At 41.9% G+C, this 18,347-nt stretch overlaps 1 protein-coding gene across 1 annotated transcript in view; it reads left to right on the forward strand.

Annotated features, from left to right (window-relative positions):
* DALRD3 (DALR anticodon binding domain containing 3) overlaps positions 1 to 18,347 on the forward strand; it is a 1,074,922-nt gene that overhangs the window by 390,527 nt on the left and 666,048 nt on the right. The window lies entirely within an intron of this gene.

Raw genomic sequence — 18,347 nt, forward strand, 5'->3', positions numbered from 1 at the left:
TAGCTTATATCCCTTACCTAACAACTGATTTCTTGCTGTTATTTTCCCTTTCCTTTCGTATGAAAGTATCTCTGAATACCATTGATAGTATTCTTTCACCTTACACTTAGTGTATTCCCTTTTTACCATTGTTGGTATCCTCCCTTTTCGTCTTTCTTCTCTCTCTCTCCAAAAAAAAAAAAAACTTCTATTTTTAGAAGGTATCAGCCCCCTAGGGTGTTTACCAAGTGCATTGCAGTAGTGGCAGCTCACTTGAGACTGCATGGATTCTGGGTATTTCCGTATCTAGATGACTGGCTCACTTCCGCCCCAATCAGTCATGAGCTGTTGAAGGCAAGAGACAATGTTCTCTAGACATGCTTACGTCTAGGGAGAACTGTAAACTATGAGGAATCTTATCTAGAGCCCACTCAAAGGTTAAACTTGATAGGAGCAATTCTCGACACAAAAGAAACAATAGCCTCACTTCCCCTGCAAGAGTGGAAACAGTCAGGTCTCAAGTCACAAGAATAATCTGCAGCAGCAAAATCTCTGCTTGACTGGTTCTTCAGACTTTAGAATCAATGACAGCATTAATAATGCTAGTTAGCCAGATTTCATATGAGAATTCTACAATGACTGTTATCAGCACAATGGTCTATCCTTCTACAACCAATATTGACTCAAATAAAGATAACCAATATTTGCAAAAAAGATCTCAAATGGTAGATTCATTCGGATCAGTTACTGTGAGGTTGCCTGTTTGTTCTTCCCCAGCCCAGGGCCACAGTGACCATGGACGCTTCTCATTTTCTGGGCAAAATAGTGCAAGTCATTCGGTCCCCCACACAGGCCAACTTGGATTCATTTCTAGGACATTGATATGCAACACCAACATGACTTTAATTATATTCACTGTGACGTTCGGAAATGGAATGACGTGATTGGCCAGGTTCATGTGTGTGCACAGATTCATTCATGTTTTTAAATGTGGATTTAATAAGGTTTCATTCATGGTTCTGAGGATGTCTTAAGATAAAAGTGCTTACATTTGACTGTATTGGTACTATTGATGTTTTATGTTTTCTGGAACACTTTAATAAAAAGTTCGGATTGAAAAGTTTGCTGTGATGGCCTAGTTTGGAAGTTGTTTTCATAGTCCTAGAGATGAGAGCTGTGCTCTTAGCATTGCAGGCTTTCCAAAATGCTCTTCCTTTAGGAATGACTGCAGTTCAGTCAGACAACATGTCAGTAGTCTAGTACAACAACAAACAAGGAGGAACCAGATCTCTACCCCTTGTGTCAAGAAGCTGTCAGAGTGTGGCAATGGGCAATCTCTTCCAACTGCTTTCTCATTGCAGCACATATTCCAGGGAAGTCCAGTGTGATAGCAGACAAGTTGAGCAGGTGCATTCTTCTACCCATGAATGGTCCCTCAATCAGAATGTGACAGAAAGGATATTCCATCAATGGGGTCAGCTGTGCTGCAGTCTTTTCGACTCTCCCCTAAACAACAAGTGCAGCAACTACTTTGCCCTGATCCCCCCAAGTGGGGAGTCACTGAGGGATGCTTTTCTTCATGATTGGTCCCCCGGTCTCCTTTATGCCTTTCTCCCAAGTCCATTAATCCCAAAATTTCTGCAGAAAGCGGCCAGGTCAAAGAGCAAAGTGATCCTCATTGCACCGTATTGGCCTTGACAGATTTGGTTCACTTCCTCTGTCCTCACTTACTTCACTAACCGTGGATTCTGGATCCAACTCCAGACCTCCTGTCTGACTAGATGGGCATGGGTCACCCAGACATACCCAGTCTCAGGCTGACAGCCTGGCTTCTCCATTTCCATTAATAGCCAGACAACCTGTGCTCTCCTGTTCAGACCTGTTCAAAATCCTGTCCTGATGTAAAAATTCATTCCTTGAAGGCATAAGCCAAGGTACCGGATACATCAGTAAAGTTATTATACTCTATCCTGGTGTGGTGTGTGTGTTTCGACATACTCCTGTCTTCTCATAAACCATCTACACGTAAACTATATTTCAGTAAATGGAAAAGATTTGTTCACTGGACATTACAAAGTAACATTGATTCCCTTCTCTGCTCTGATTTATGATATACTTGATTTTGTAGTCCAACTTTTCAATGAAGTGTTGTCTTCTTCGACTGTCAAAGTCTAGTTGGCAGCAATATCCAATTTTCACATTGGTTTCCAAGGTTCCTCAGTTGCTACACTTAAAACTCTGTATAGCATTCCTGAGAGGATCTCTCCTTTTAAAGCCCCCTTATAGAGACCCTACTTCCCCTTGGGACCTAAGTTTAGCTGCAGACCATTATACACTCTCCTTTCGAACCAGCAGCTGAGCGTGACCTCAGATTCCTTTCCTGGAAGACTATTGTCTTAGTAGCCATAAGAATTTCAGAAATTCAAACATTATCTTGTAAATCACCATATTTGATTTTTCACAAAGACAGAGCATCTCTCCGTACTAATCCATCTTTTTCTACCAAAGGTGGTATCAGAGACAAATATCAATCAGTCTGTCAACTTACCAGTACATTTTCCAAAATTTGAGAACAAAGGTGAACACGTGGTGCATTCATTAGATGTTCATAGACAATTTCATTTTTACCTTCATAGAACCAAAGGTTTCAGGAAATCTGACCAATTATTTGTTTCCTTCTCAGATGTTAAATTGGGTAAACTAGTCGCCAAAGTAACCTTGTCCAGATGGCTTACCAGTTGTATTACTTTCAGTTATGATCATTTGGGCATGGCCTTGCCAAAATCATTGCGAGCCCATTCTACTAGAGCAATGTCAACTTCATCTGTTTTTCAGTCTAGAGCTTCTATGGATGATGTTTATGTAGCAGCAATTTGGGCTACTCCTCATACCTTTGTTATTCATGACAAATTGGATCTGGTCTCCAGGGGTAGATCATTTGGTTCAATGTTGCTGAGGAACATCCTTCCTCGAGTCCAACCATGATCTAAGGTAGCTGGGGAATCTGTCACATAGGTTGAGGATAGAATGAAAATTGACAATATCAGATAAAGAAGTTATGTACTCACCATAACGTTCCATCTTTTTTGTCCATTTTCATTCTTTGTCAACTCCCCACTCACCGGCCCTCTACTTTTGAACTCTTAGATGAGCGAGTAGTTTTAGGTGGGTGCTTAGCTTGTACTGAACTCCATATGTTGTCTCTTTGGATATTTCTAATATTTTTTTACTTCTTTAGCAAACAAGATCTGAGGTACTTAGGAATGGTGCATTATGGGTAAGGGAGAAGCTTGAGAGTTTTTTGGTTACCACAATCTGTAGTATTGGCCGAGTCAGATCCGAGGGATCGAATCCAAACCCATAGGCTGAGGAAGAATGAAAATGGACAGCACAGATGGAACATTATGGTGAGTACATAACTTTTTTTATGTACTCACCATAACATTCCATCTGTGTTGTTCATTTTCATTCTTCCTCAACTCCTGTCCCACCAACTCCCTACCTCTTTCTTAATTAATTTCTGGAAGAACGAGAACTAATAAGGACACCACTGTTTCTTATGTTGAGCACCAGGTAATGGCGTCTTCTGTCAATAATATTATGATAATATTTCTTACATTATGTCTGTAAGCAAACAAGATCTAGGTTTGTTGGGGGTTGGTGCATTGTGGGTAAGGGAGAAGTTTAAGAGCTTTTTAGTGGCCACGAGCTAAGATAACGACCGAGTTGGATCCAAGGGTCACACCCAAACCCAATGGTTAAGGAAGAAAGAAAATGGACAACACAGATGGAACATTATGGTGAGTACATAACTTCTATTTATGTACAGAAATAGGAGTGTCAGAAGATAGAGAGAGAGGCTAAGATGTAGAGAAAGAAAAGAGCATAGAGAATTTTGTATAGTGCAGAAATATTGCAGTGAAGGCAAGTTGGAAAGTGGAGAGACCAGAAGAGAGGGGAGATGTTAAATGAGAAAGAGTAGGATGAGAAATATGAGAGGGATTGGATGAGCTACTAGGCGGAAATATGTGACAGGGTTTTTATGTGTAATACAGAAATAATTATAATAGTGAAGAGGAAAAGGGGAAAAAGGAAAAGAAAACTTGCCTTATTGTTGTTCAATCTTGTGGTGTGGAGGTTTTCTAGCAGGAAAGCCTTCTGTTGTGGTTGGTGCCTCCTTTGATGTCACTGGATCGTATCTGTCGATTTGGGTCCAGGGATTTGGTGGAAACATAGGGGAAAGGAAAGAGTAGAAAGTGATGAGATATTACTGCAGAAAGTAAAAAGGTAGGTTAAAGACAGGTAACATGAAAGTAGGGATGAGACCAAAGGATTAACATAATGCAGAACAAGAAAAAAGTCTTGACTTGGAGATAAATAGTTTTAATGCAGATTTAAATAAATGAATGCTAGGTGTAGACTTGATAGCATTTGGGATGGAGTTCTATAATTTGAGTACACAGTATGAATACAGACTTTGTCTCTAGGGTTAGACTTTCTTAGAGTGTTGCATTATTGTAGAGTTGTGTTTTTTGTTTTTTCTTCCTAATTCTTTCTGACAGAATTCCCCAAGTGTGGTCACAAAATTCTACCACAGGATCTGCACACCCCATGTGTCTTTCTGTTGCTGGGGGCGGCCCACTTGGACACTAAGTTTGAGGCATGTGTTTCTTTTGAGCATAAGGCCTTACAAAGTTGTAAGGATAAGCCGATTTTAAAAAGTTTTCTCCCATCTCCACAGGCATCATTACTCCCATCTACTCTTCCCTCTGCAGTGGTTGAGGAAAAAAACTTAAAAGGACAAAAAGTAAAAGTCTCAGGGAAGCAAGACTCCTGAGAAAAGTATCAAGAAGTCTCACATAGGATCCCCTGATCTGACAGTTCTCCTGGATCTGGCACTGAAAATGTCAAAGCCATTGGATCCCAAGACAGGTCAGATCCGATCACCTTCATCTACTTTACTTTTCTCTAGATCCTATTAACCCAAGGCTACATGCCCCAGTCTTGCAGACGAGAAAACCATCAAGAGCATCCTCTGTAGCCTCTTCAGTGTAATCCACCCATTCTTTGAGGAGCCCTATGAAGGCTGATGTCAGTCAGATGATGCAGAGAATTCTACGTCAGCAGATTCAGTTGGGGGTCATCCTGGTGTTATCTCCACATGCTGACCTGAGATAAACCCCTTGAACCCCTCCTCTTGGAAGCCCTGCAGTGATCCACAGTTTGGGTTTGCAGTCTGTGGATCTGAACATACCCAGAGTTTCTATGTTGGCACCAGTAGAACTTACCTGTTATACTTCAACTTTTCCCTTACTCTCTTTTGACTCTGGTCTTCTCAGATCAGGAAGGCAATCCAAGCTGAAACAATAGAGTTGGGGCCTCAGAGGACAGATTGACTTTGAGGCTTCAGCTCTCAATAGCTGAACTCCGATGTTGGCTTTGGGCCAAGTCATTGTTGGTGGAGTTCTCTTGGCCTTGCCACCTTGTGAATCTTCCTTGGTCCTGATTTCCAACTCTGCATTCAAAACCTTCAAGAGGGTACTCGCTACTAGAGAAGAGATGCTTCCTTCATGTTCGGATCCATTCGACCCCTCTATTATTCTGCATCAACCTCAGCATGTCTACATCAACAGGGGCAGTCAGCTTCCAAGAGTGTTAAGGAAGTGCTCATTCTGATCTCCCAGTCTGATTTGGATTCAACATCTGAGGTTCCTCAACCTCAGATCCACAAGAAACAGACTTGCAGAAGAAAGTATATATTTTCATACAGTGAATCTGTTATGGAGGATACAGATTTGGATGAATGGAAGGTTTCCCCTTGATCTCCTTCAGAGACATCACTTTTGGTGAAATCCTGGAATTGATGAAGCAGAATGGGTGGGGGGGGTGTTGGTCCACCGATGCAACTTCCCTGGAAGAATTTATGTTCTGGGAGGCTTTTGGAGCTGGTAGTTGTACTACCTGGATGGCCCTTCCACCTAATACCCTCATTGATTTTGTTGCTCAGAGATCCTGGAAAGAACATGACACAGCACAGGTGACACAAAAGAAGCCTGACAAGATCTTGGTAGCTCCTAAAGATAGGGCACAGTGGAGTAAAGGTCCCCCAGTAGATGTTATGATTGTGGCAGCAGCCACAAGAAAGGAGCTCTTTGAAGGGGGGTATGTCTGTTTATCCCCATAATAAGGAATGTAGGACACTGGATAGATTTGGAAAACAGACTTATGCATCAGCAGCTTTTTCCCTTAGAGCATTAAACTACCTGGCTTATGTCACATGCTTCTAGAGGGAGTTGACCAAGGAGCTTACCAGTTCTTTTTCAGGCATTTTGCCAATGGATATCCAGACATATGTGGAATTGCAGCTATCTACCTTCAATTCTTTTTCTGCCGTCTCCATGCTTCTGCCCTCAAGTGCAGCTGATGGAGTGGCCAGAGCAGCAGGCACTGACATATCTGTTTGCTCCATGCCTGGGTGCGATTGTGTGATTCTGTGAAAGGCTTTGAGACATCCTTCCTTAACACTTTTGATGGGTCCACTCTTTTGGATCACAGGTTAAGGACACTTTAACCAGGTGTGAACAAGACAAAAACACCTTATCTACTGTGGGAATCCACTTCTCAAATCCTCAATGGATCTTTTTGAGGAATCAGCAAGGAGGTAAGATGATGTGTTTCAGAAAATCTCAGGGTTTTAGCACCAAGATGCTTCCTCATATAACCTCTCCTGTGGCAGAGAGGGTGAGGTGTCCACAGATCCCAGGAATTCATGAACACTTTCCTGAGAAATCCTTCCAGCATCCCTGAATGGTTGCCTGACTGCTGCACTCTGGAGGCAATTGTGGGGGGTGCTTCTCCTTGCACCTTCAAACCTGGAAGGCCAACACTTCAGATACATGGGTACTGAGGATAATTACTAGAAGATATGAACTGCCATTTCGTTGTTTTCCCAAACCAAGAAAAAAGATTCCCCTAGTGCCACCCTGCCAGATGGAATCCACCACAGCAGAAATCAGAACGTTGTTAGATGAAAAGAGCCATCCAACAGGCCCCACCAGATCAGGTGGGATCTGAATTCTACTGTAGGTTCCTTTTAGTTCACAAAAAGACAGGGGACCTAAGCTAATTTCTGGACCTCAGTCATTTAAATCAGTCTGTGTATCAGACAGAATTCTGGATAGTCACAGGTCAGTCCATTCTACCACTTCTCAGGAAGGATCACTGGATGTGCTCAGTAGATATCCAGGATGCTTACTATCATATAAAGATAAACAGGCAATCCAGGAGATTTCTCCATTTCAGGCTATTAGACAGTCATTATCAATTCAAAGTTCTGCCTTTTGGTCTCACCACATCCTTCCCTGGGTGTTCATCAGATGCAGTACAGTACTCACATCCTATCTTAGGCTCTTTCTGTATCTGGACAATTGGCCCCTCAGTGCTCCGACCAGAAATCTACTCATCCAAAGGAGGGATGCTTTAGTCCAGTTAGTTCACAGATTGATTGTTATAGTCAGCATTCAGAAAAGTCAACTGAATCTCACTCAGTCACTTGAATTCATAGGATGTCACCTAGTTGCACGATGACAAATAGTTGCCTTATCAATCTCCAAGATCCTTTCTCATCAAAAAGTACCCAGGCAGGTATTATCACATTCCTCTCCGCCAGTGAGATTGGTTCTAAAACTTCTAATCTTATTGCCTCATCAGTCATGCTGGTTCTCTTCTCTCATTTTCACAGGAGGGTTGTTCAGTGGACTGTCGGAGTTCAGTCATCACTGCTACATCATTCTTTAAGTACACCTATCAGGATAACTCCAGTATGCAGAAATCATTTCAGGGGTGGCTGACTGCCCCTGTATTATACGAAGGTCATCCATTCTGTCTCTCCCATTCAACAGCTGTGGTCACCCTGGATGCATCCCTATTAGGGTGGGTGGGGCATTATGAAGGGAAGACTGTTCAAGATAACGGGACTCAGTCAGAGGCTGACCTTCACATTAACATTCTAGAAATGAGAGCAGTCTTATTAGCACTGCACACATTTCAAGACTGTCTGCTGAATGGTGTGATTTCCATTCATTCAGACAATGGCCAGTAGTCTGGTAAATCAACAAGCAAGTGAGAACCAATTCCTATCCTCTGTGTCAGGAAACCATAAGTGTTTGGCAATGAGTGATCCCTTTCCATTGCTTTCTTGTAGCAGCACACATCCCCGGGACTTCAAGTGTGCTAGCAGACAAACTAAGCAGAAACATTTTCTGCCTCATGAGTGGTTCCTCAGTCAATCAATGGTGAATTAAATTTTCTGACACTGGGGCTAACCTTGCTGTGACATGTTCACGTCTCAGCTGAAGAAATGCAGCAGTTACTTTGCCCTCATCCCACCTCAGGGTCAGTCACAGAGGGACTGTCTGGTTCACAATTGGCCCCTGGGTTTTCTCTATGCCTTCTCCCATTTCCCTTGATAGCAAAGTTCAGTCAAAAAGCAAAAAGGTGCAGGGCAAAAGTAATCCACATTTACCCCAAGACATTTGGCTTCTGTTTTCTTCAACCTCATCTTTTATATCCTCCCTGGATGCTAGCACATAGTGCAGACCTCATATCTCACCTATCTGGGCATCCTGTCCTGGATCTAAACAGCCTGAATCTGACCAATTGCTTACTCCACTTCTAATGTTGGCCAGAGATGCCAGGTCCTTTAAAGGAGTAGTTCACATACTTACAGCCTGACAAAAATCCAGCACCAAAAAGGATTACCATAGCAGATGGAAAAGATTTTTCTTCTAGGCTTTAGAAAAATTATTAGATCTTTTTTTTGCTCCTTTCCCTTCCATTTTGGATTTCTTTTCAGTACTGTTTCATAAAGCTTCATGTTTCTCCACCATAAAAGTCCAGTTAGCAGCAATTTCAAACTTTCATATTGGCTATAATCAAAAACCCATAGCTTCTTTGAAGATCTCTAAAGCTTTTCTTAAGGGGACGTTTCTTCTTAGACCTCCAGTCAGAGATCCAGTTCCATCTTGGGATGTCACAGTAATGTTGTAGGCTATTACACAGTTTCCATTTGAGCGAGCAACCTTGGCTGATCTTATATTCTTAACATGGAAAACAGTTTTCTTGCTAGCATTTACTTCAGCCAAGAGAATCTCAGAATGTTTCTACCCAGCAAAAGCTCCTCGTGGTCCTGCAGAGTGGTGCTTGCAGCAGAGAGAAGTAAAAGAGTGACTGCTACTTGATATAAGTATTTTCTACTACCTTTACTCTTGTGATTGCTTGTTCTCGCTGAAAAGTGAGTCTGAAACTGCTGTGTTACTTAGAAAAGCTTGTTTTTGCATTTTTTGTTACCTGCACTTGAAAATCATTTGTTGTTATTTAATTTAATTGTAGAGGCTGCTCACTCAAGTGCACTAGCCTGTGTTAAGCATTTTACTGTGTTTCCTGCTATCTGTCCTTAAAAAAGAAAAAAAAACAAAAAAATCCCTCTTTCCCGCCTTTTCTAACTAGAATAGTCCTGATTTCAGGTTTGCTGGAATCCGGACTTTAGTACAAGGTTCCTGTGTTGCCCATTTCCTTACTTGGATAGGAGGAAGCTTCTCTGTTCACCAGTGGGAGTGGGGAGCTTTGAGCAGCCTATCTGTCCCTGAAGGAGTGGTCTCAGCCCAGAAACAAGTTGTTTATTGGCCGTTTTGGGCTAATTCCTAGCACTTTCAAGTCCCCTGCTTAAAAACCAGCTTGGTGCAGTTTTTGTGTTTGTCTCTACTCAGCAAAGGCTCCTTGTGGTCCTGCAGAGTGGTGCTAGCAGCAGAGAGACGAAAAAGAGTGACTGCTACTTGATATAAGTATTTTCTACTGCCTTTACTCTTGCGATTGCTTGTTTTCGCTGAAAAACGAGTCTGAAACTGCTGTGTTACTTAGAAAAGCTTGTTTTTGCATTTTTTGCTACCTGCACTTGAAAATCGTTTGTTGTTATTTAATTTAATTGTAGAGGCTGCTCACTCAAGTGCGCTAGCCTGTGTTAAGCATTTTACTGTGTTTCCTGCTATCTGTCCTTAAAAAAGAAAAAAAACAAAAAAATTCCCTCTTTCCCGCCTTTTCTAACTAGAATAGTCCTGATTTCAGGTTTGCTGGAATCCGGACTGTAGTACAAGGTTCCTGTGTCGCCCATTTCCTTACTTGGATAGGAGGAAGCTTCTCTGTTCACCAGTGGGAGTGGGGAGCTTTGAGCAGCCTATCTGTCCCTGAAGGAGTGGTCTCAGCCCAGAAACAAGTTGTTTATTGGCCATTTTGGTCTAATTCCTAGCTCTTTCAAGTCCCCTGCTTAAAAACCCGCTTGGCGCAGGTTTGCATGATCTTACGCCATCGGGCAGCGCCGCCTAAACAGGTTTAAACTATTACTGGCTCTATTAAGTCTACTCGTCACTTTTTTCCCTTAGAACTGAACTAAATCCCAAAGGAAGCACTCTATCTTCATTTCAAGCCTTGCACTTGCTCTGATAAGTAATCTTATAGTAAATCACCAATAAACTTAAGCACTACACCCTCTTATACTCTTTTTAAGTACTTGACTCCCTATAGGTCCTTTCTGATCAGTCTAAAAGTAGTTCTTTATACTATCCTGACATGTCCAAAGGTCAGTTTCGGGTATACTCTCCAGTCCAGCTGGTGAATCTGGGAATCTTGAGGCAATGTTACAACTGCCTTATGTACACAGACCACCCTCTCCTCCTCCCAAGAAAATACATGTGAGAGATGCAACTATATAGCCAAACTGGAGGCTGAGATCTCTCAACCCAGGACTGGCACAGTCAGTCAGGAGAAGATAACCACATACACCACAAAGCCAGTCTCACATAGACCTATCGCAACAGCAAACCAAACACATAAACACACAAAAACATACTTGGAGGCTCTAAATAAAAATCTGCCCAAGCAGCAGAGACCTCCAAAGCAGACATCTAAGCAGCCGCTACACCAAAACAATACCCATGTATCACATAGTTCACAAAATCAGTGTGCCATACAGTCACAGCCCTTGAGGCTAAACAACACACCTACTACACTTGTAATAGGTGACTGTGTTGTCAGACACACTGATGTCTCACTCACCAGGCTGAACAAGGAGAAGGTCACTGTAAGCTGCCTGTCGGGTGCCAGGATCCGCCACATAACACAAGCACTCAGGTCACTCCAAAGCAAGTACAAATATGACTCCGTCGTTGTCCATGCTGGTGCGAATGACCTGAGACATACCTCCCTGGACTACATGAAAAGAGACATAGAGGAGCTCTCTGATCATGTAGCCCAGGCCGGTATGACCCTGACCTTGAGTAGCATCTTACCCTCATCAAGAATGACGCCACAGTATAAAGACAAAATTATCAATTTTAACAATTGGTTAAAGTATTGGTGTCATTCAAAGGGGATCCTGTGTCTGTCAGCCTGGGATGACATGCTCGACAAGCCACGTTGCTTCGCTAGGGACGGCTTGCACCTGTCACCCCTGGGCTTTCTCTTGCCACCCCCATAGTGCCTTTTTTAGGCGAGGCTCAAAAGACAAACCCACCTCCATAAACAACACAAGGAAAAAGAAACTAAGGGTAATGCTGCTCAACGCCAGAAGTCTAAACCTCAAGATGCACGCACTCGAGGCTCTCCTCAGTATGGAGAATATCGATATCTGTGCAGTAACAGAAACCTGGTTCAAGCCTCCTGAGAGCACCCCAGCACTACCATGTTATACCTCATACCATGCTTTTCGGCCCCAAAACTCGGACCGAACCACAAAAGGAGGGGGAGTATTCATATTCATCAAAGATACCCACACCTCCAGGTTAGTGGCACTGCACAAGGCATCGGAGACCATCCAAGTGCAACTAACAGTGGGTAAAACTGCCTTTCAGTTTGTAGCCTGCTACAGACCACCCTCCCAAACTCAGGAACCCCACTTGGCTTTTCTGAGAACACTGGAGAATATGAAGGTCTCTCCAAACACCATTATATTGGGTGACTTCAACTACCCAAACATAGACTGGGAGCACTACTCAAGCCCCAACACCCTCGCCCAACGGTTCCTAGAATTTATAAATTCAAATGCTATGGAACAACTGGTCACCACTCCCACAAGAGGGGAAAACATATTGGACCTGATCATCACCAACATGGGGAATCTATGTTCCATACCAGAGGTATACCCCTCTTTGGTAAGATCTGACCATAAACTAATCTCACTGGACATCGATATCCCGTCCCCACCCCCAGCAAATGAAATCACGGTGAAGAACTTCTCAAAGCAGACTTCACACTTCTCAAAACCGAGGTGGAATCCTTCAAAGCCCCCGGGCCAGTGGAAAATACGGCCCAAACCACAGAATCCTTTACAAACACATTCTATGTACACCTACATGAATGCATGGATCGTGCTATCCCAAATAAAACCAAGACTCACTCTGCCAAAGGCAGGAGACCTGTCTGGTGGACCCCAGCCATAAATAAGCTATACAACAGAAGGAGGAAGCTACTACATGATAGAGTAAAATCCCAAAAAGGGAAGGCATCTCTGATCAGTACTAGCAAAAAACTACGATCCCTCATAAAATCATCTAAGGCCAGCTTCGAAAGAAAAATTGCACAAGACGCTAAAGATAATCACAAGGCCTTCTTTAGTTATGTCAGGAACCTGGGTGGCAACTCCCAGATATGCTCAGAGTTGGTGCAAAACGACAAAAAATACACTGAACCCACAGACATTGCCAACATCCTGGCAGACAGGTTCTGTGCAAACCCCCCCCCCCCAAAAGAGCAATTGTCTATCCCAACAGAGTGTAGCCACCCTGACATCACAGACGCTCAGGTGAGAGCTGCCCTCTCCAAAGTAAAAAACACAGCATCAGTTGCACCTGACGGTGTCCCAGGATGTGTCTTACATGAGCTCCAAGAAGAACTGAACCCTCACATAAAATCACTGTTCAATCTCAGCCTCACTACAGGATATGTACCCAAGGAATGGCGTACAGCAACAGTGGTCCCACTCCACAAAGGTGGTGCCACAGCGGACCCCGCGAACTATCGCCCTATAAGCTTGACTAGCCTGGTCTGCAAAGCTAAGGAGCATATCATCATGGAACTCATAAACAAAGACATTGGGAACCTCCAAACACTGGATCCTACCCAGTTCGGCTTTGTTAAGGGTAGATCTTGCCTCTTGAACCTGGTCGACTTCTTTGAAACAGTCACCAAGGCCATAGATGAAGGGGGGGTAGTCCACACAGCCTACCTGGACCTCGTAAAAGCCTTTGAAACACTACCCCACTCGGGCATCATAAATAAGCTCATCGGCTTAAATATCAACCCCTATGTCACAAGATGGATTGCAAACTGGCTCAGGGATAGAACCCACATGGTCAGAATTGCAGGTGCCATGTCTGACTCTAAACCCGTTACAAGTGGCGTCCCACAAGGCTCAGTCCTGGGACCTCTCTTGTTTGGTATATATTTCTCTGAGGTCCAGGCTAACACAGGAGGAGTATGGCTGACCAAGTTCGCAGACGACTGCAAACTGGGTGTTATAACCGACTCGCCGACTGACACAAGCATCCTCCAAAGGGGTCTCACAGGGACAGATAACTGGTGCCAGAGCCATGGCCTAAAACTAAATGCCAAAAAGTGCATAGTCATCCCCTTTGGAAAAAACAGAGTGCCCACAAATTACCACATAGGTGGTAATCCATTAAGTACGGAAGAAGTAATTAGGGATTTGGGGACCCAAGTAGATAGCAATCTCTCCTTCAACAATCACGTTGCCAAAGTGGTTAGAAAGACCTTCTATATAGCCCACCTTATCACGAAAGGGTTCACATCTAGATCAAGAGAGGTCATTGTGCCCCTCTACTCATCACTTATCAGGCCCATAATTGAATACAATGCCCCTTTTGGGATGTACCTTACCCGACACCTGCAGCAACTGGAAAGACCCCAAAAGTACCTCACAAAGAGGATCAAGGGACTCAAACAGATGCCCTACTCAGTTAGGCTAAAGAAACTTCAGCTCTACTCAGTTGCTTACCGCCTACTCCGAGGCGATCTGTGCCTGACGTATAAAGCCATGTCTAACCCTGAATTAATGGACATGCTCCACCACAGAAAATCCAAATCCCTTAGAGCTACACGCTCCAGGGACCTAAACCTCAGCACAGAAATAAATAGGACATGCTGGAGGGACAGATTCATATCCCAGAGGCTCCCCTCACTCTGGAACAAAATCCCAATCCATGTTAGGCAGAGCCCCTCATTGACCCTCTTCAAGAGAAATCTTGAGACGTGGATGGGAGATCGTAGGTTTACCCCTGGGATCTCTTCTGTGTCCCTAGTAGACAGAGGCACAGTAAACTAAACTTAAAAGGGCATTTCTTCTGTAACCTACTATACAAAGGCACAGTCAACTAATCTAAAAGGGTGGCAAAAGCCAAACACAATCTGGCTAGGCTTATAAATGCCCTAGGGCAGATAGCCTAGTATCAACCTGTGAATAGCAGTGTCTTTCTTGCAAACCTCCATATTTGGTCTTCCGTAAGGATAGAGTCTTTTTTGAAGCCAAATCCATCCTTTACTCCTAAGGTGACACCTGAATCTAGCATTAATCAGTCCATACATCTTCCAATTTTCTTCCCTAAGTTCTCAAATAAAGGAGAATACCCAGTACACTACATCTGATGTACATAGGCAACTCAGATTTTATTACAAGAGGACAAAAGACGTTAGAAAATCAGATCAATTGTTTTTCTTTTCCAAAGTCAAATTGCGGTGAGGTGTTTCGAAGGTTACTCTGTCTAGATAGCTGTCTGACTACATTTTGTTTGTTGATAAACTGGGTGTACTGTTATTAAAAAAACGCTCATTCAGCTAAATCATTGGCAACTTCTACAGTTTTTTCATAAGAATCTGGCAGTTGATGACATTTGTGTGGCTGCAACATAGTCCACTCGTCATACCCTTGTGCCTCATTAGAAGCTGGTTGTTCATTCTAGGTCACACACTTCTTTTGGCTTTGCTGTGCTCAAAAATGTCCTTCCTTGTTACCTCCTAGGAAATTGATACCAAGGGAATCTGTGCCATCTGTAGAATCAGAGGAAAAACATCACAGAAAATTGGTACCAAGGGAATCTCTCCCATCTGTGGAATCAGAGGAAAAAGGACATCGGATACAAAAGTTATGGACTCACTATAACGGTTGATCCGTGTTGTTTTATTTTCATCCGGTTCAGCAGCCCTACCCCCTTCCCCCTGCCAAATTGTCAGCTATGATACCTTGAAGAACGGGTGGACATGTAAACATTAACCTCAGCTGGTTGCTTCTTCTTCCTCTTATTAAATAACTTTTTCTGCACTTGTTTTCGAGTATGGTTTTCTGTAGAATATCTCATTAGTTAGAGGGTAAACACAATCTGAGAAATTTAGATAGAAGCAGAGAGAGAGAGAGAGAGAGAGAGACAGAGAGAGATTATAGGTAAGGAAGGAGTCATAACCCTTGATCCATGTATTTGAAAGTGCCGAGACTAGATCCGAGATTCATCTGTTGAACCAAACGAAAATAGGACAACATGGATCTGTCATTATGGTGAGTACATAACTTTCGTTTATCATTTATTATAATATCTAACAGCTTAGTGTGAGCAATTACTTCAATTTCATTATTATTTAGGGAAGTAATTCTGAAATTTAGTTTTGGTGGATATGTGACTTAGATAAATATAACAATAAATTTCTTGAGGGGGTTAGAGGATCAAGCTAAATTTGGTTATTATAGAGCTGGCTTTCCATGGAGTTAAATGGTATCTTGAGTGATCATTTGTTGGTAGAATAGGCTGTTGGAGGAACAAATAAGTATGAAATCATCTTCATATTGTATGAGATGCATGTTGAGAGGAAGGAGTAGATTGTTAATAAACATGTTAAAAAGGAGAGGACCAGTAATGGAACCTTGTGGTACACTAGTATTAACTGGAAGGTATGGAAAAAGGGATGGGAGCCACTTTTCAGATTGGTATCGATTGGCTAAGTAGTTGGAAAAAACATTAAAGAGTAGTGTTTGAAAGGCACAAGGTGGATTTTTAGAAGAGATTGTATTAAAGGCATTTGACAGCTGCAGAAATAAGGAGGAGACAAATTATCATTGACTGTCCCTTTATTGATGGTATCTGTAAAAGGTAAGAAAGCAGTGGTTGTACTACGAGTGGGTTGAAAGCCATGTTGTGTAGGGGTTAACAGTTTTCTTGTAAAAGGTGCTGAAAACGCTTTACAAAAATACATTTTCTAGTAGATTACAGAATGAAGACAGGATTGCAGTGGATCTGAAATTGGATTTATCAGTAGAGTTGCCACTTTTATGGAGGGGGTTAATATATATTTATTTTCAAAGGGAATTAACATGGGATTCCTGAATGGCATTATTAATAAGAACTGAAGCTGGATATGCAGTGAGATCAACAGTAAGCTTAAGGTATTCTGCAGGGAGATTATCTGCTTGGGGTGAACAGGGTTTGATTTTTATAGTTTTATATAAGAGGTAAGATGGGTTGTAATGTGAAGGTGGAGTTATAAGAAATAGATGGAAGTAGTGATTCAGAGGAGCTATGGAGAGAAATTGAGGTAAGGGCTGCTATAGGCTCCCTATTGAAATGTCAGCACTCCAAATGGTGAGTGCCAAAACTCTGAAATAAAAAGGATCAGAAGTGCAGCAGAGGAGTGAATCTTGAACATCACTCTTCTTTAAACTTGTTTTTTTGCAGGGGAACAAACCCCCCTGCACCCCTAGTTGTCTCCCAAACTTATATATACTAACTCCGAGATCACAATACAAAAGAGACTATCCCAAGAAATGGGCACCTTAGGCTTGTTATATTTAGGTCCATTTTTTTAGCCATTCAGTCTTCATGTTTCTGGACTCACTCTAGCAGGTCTCAGTATTTCAAATGGTTAACACTTCTGTATTATCTATAAACTATGAGTTGAATTGGGTAGCTATTTCAGATGGAGAGATGTTTGGACAAGAATTTGAGACACTGTTGGAGCCTGGGTATAATACTTGTTTAATGGAGGGTCAGAATTTTTTTGGATTAGGTTTATGATTGTTTTGTGGATCAGAGTAATGTTTTTTCTTGTCTGTATAGGCTTGTTTCTTGGTGTTATGAAATTCTATCTAATGTTATAAGTTCTGAGGGATTTTTTTTTGGCCATTTTCTCCATGCCTTGTCTCTATTATGAATAAATCTATTGCAACTGGAGAACCAAGGAGCATGGTTGGGTTTTACCCGCTTCTTTCTTAAGGGTGGTGAAGCTATTTAGGGTAATTTATTCACAGTTTCATTTAGGGGTATGGTTTTGAGACTGGACAATGTGAAGAATTTTAGGGTGACCTTGAAAATATCAGGAGTAAAGTTGGAGAGAGATTATGAGTCCGTTTATATTGGTGGTGTTTGACATAGATAGTAAGTGTATTGGTAAGTATGGAATGGTGATTACTAAGAGAATCAGGCAGGATTCCTGATGGTAATGTATTTGCAAGGATCAGAGACTAAAATCTAGTCAAGAATGGGCTATTAAAAAAGAATATAGCTGTTATTTTTGGCTTAATTAAAGCCTGTTAGATAAGAAATAAATTGTTTGAAGCCATGTGGGTTAATTTTCATGGTTGGGTAATCTGCTGTATAAATTTGCCAGTCAATATTAACATTTCCTAAAATTATAGTTTAATTACATATGTTATTAGATATCCAGTAAAGGATATCCTCTAGAGTGGTAATAGTGTTTCAATTACGTAGCGTATTTTGAAGTTATTATGTTAAGGAAGGAGATAATAAGTTCTGGATTATAGCATTTTTGGTAAGGGATTATTAAAATGAGTGATTGGAATTGTGATAAAGGATAGCCACAGCACCAGCCTTTGTAATCTGTCACAGCAGATAATCTTCTTGCAGGAGGTAGAATTTGAGTCTTTTATGTGAGTTTTAGCCCTGTTTCATTTAACTGTAAGAATGTCTGTGGAGTATTGCTTCAGCCATGCATATAATTCAAAAACTTTATTTAAGATAGTATAGATATTTATAGAGGTAACATTCAGTTGTTTGTAAGATATACTGTAAGTGGTAGGCTTTTGGGGTTGGCGTGATGTAGATGGGAAGACAGTGCTGGGGTTAGAGTAAACATTGCTGCTTAGCATTTTTTTAAATTATAGGTGAGACTGTGAGTGTTTTATAATGGCAGTTTTTTATGTTATAGTATAATTAAAGTGGGAGTTAATAATTTTATGTTTAAAGTAGAGGATGGGTGAGTCATTAAATAATTTTGGGGTGGTTAACACAGAGGAAGTA

The sequence above is a fragment of the Protopterus annectens genome, chromosome 7.part1 (genome assembly GCF_019279795.1).
Source record: "Protopterus annectens isolate FY-2018-M chromosome 7.part1, PAN1.0, whole genome shotgun sequence".
In the NCBI taxonomy this organism is placed as follows: domain Eukaryota; kingdom Metazoa; phylum Chordata; order Ceratodontiformes; family Protopteridae; genus Protopterus; species Protopterus annectens.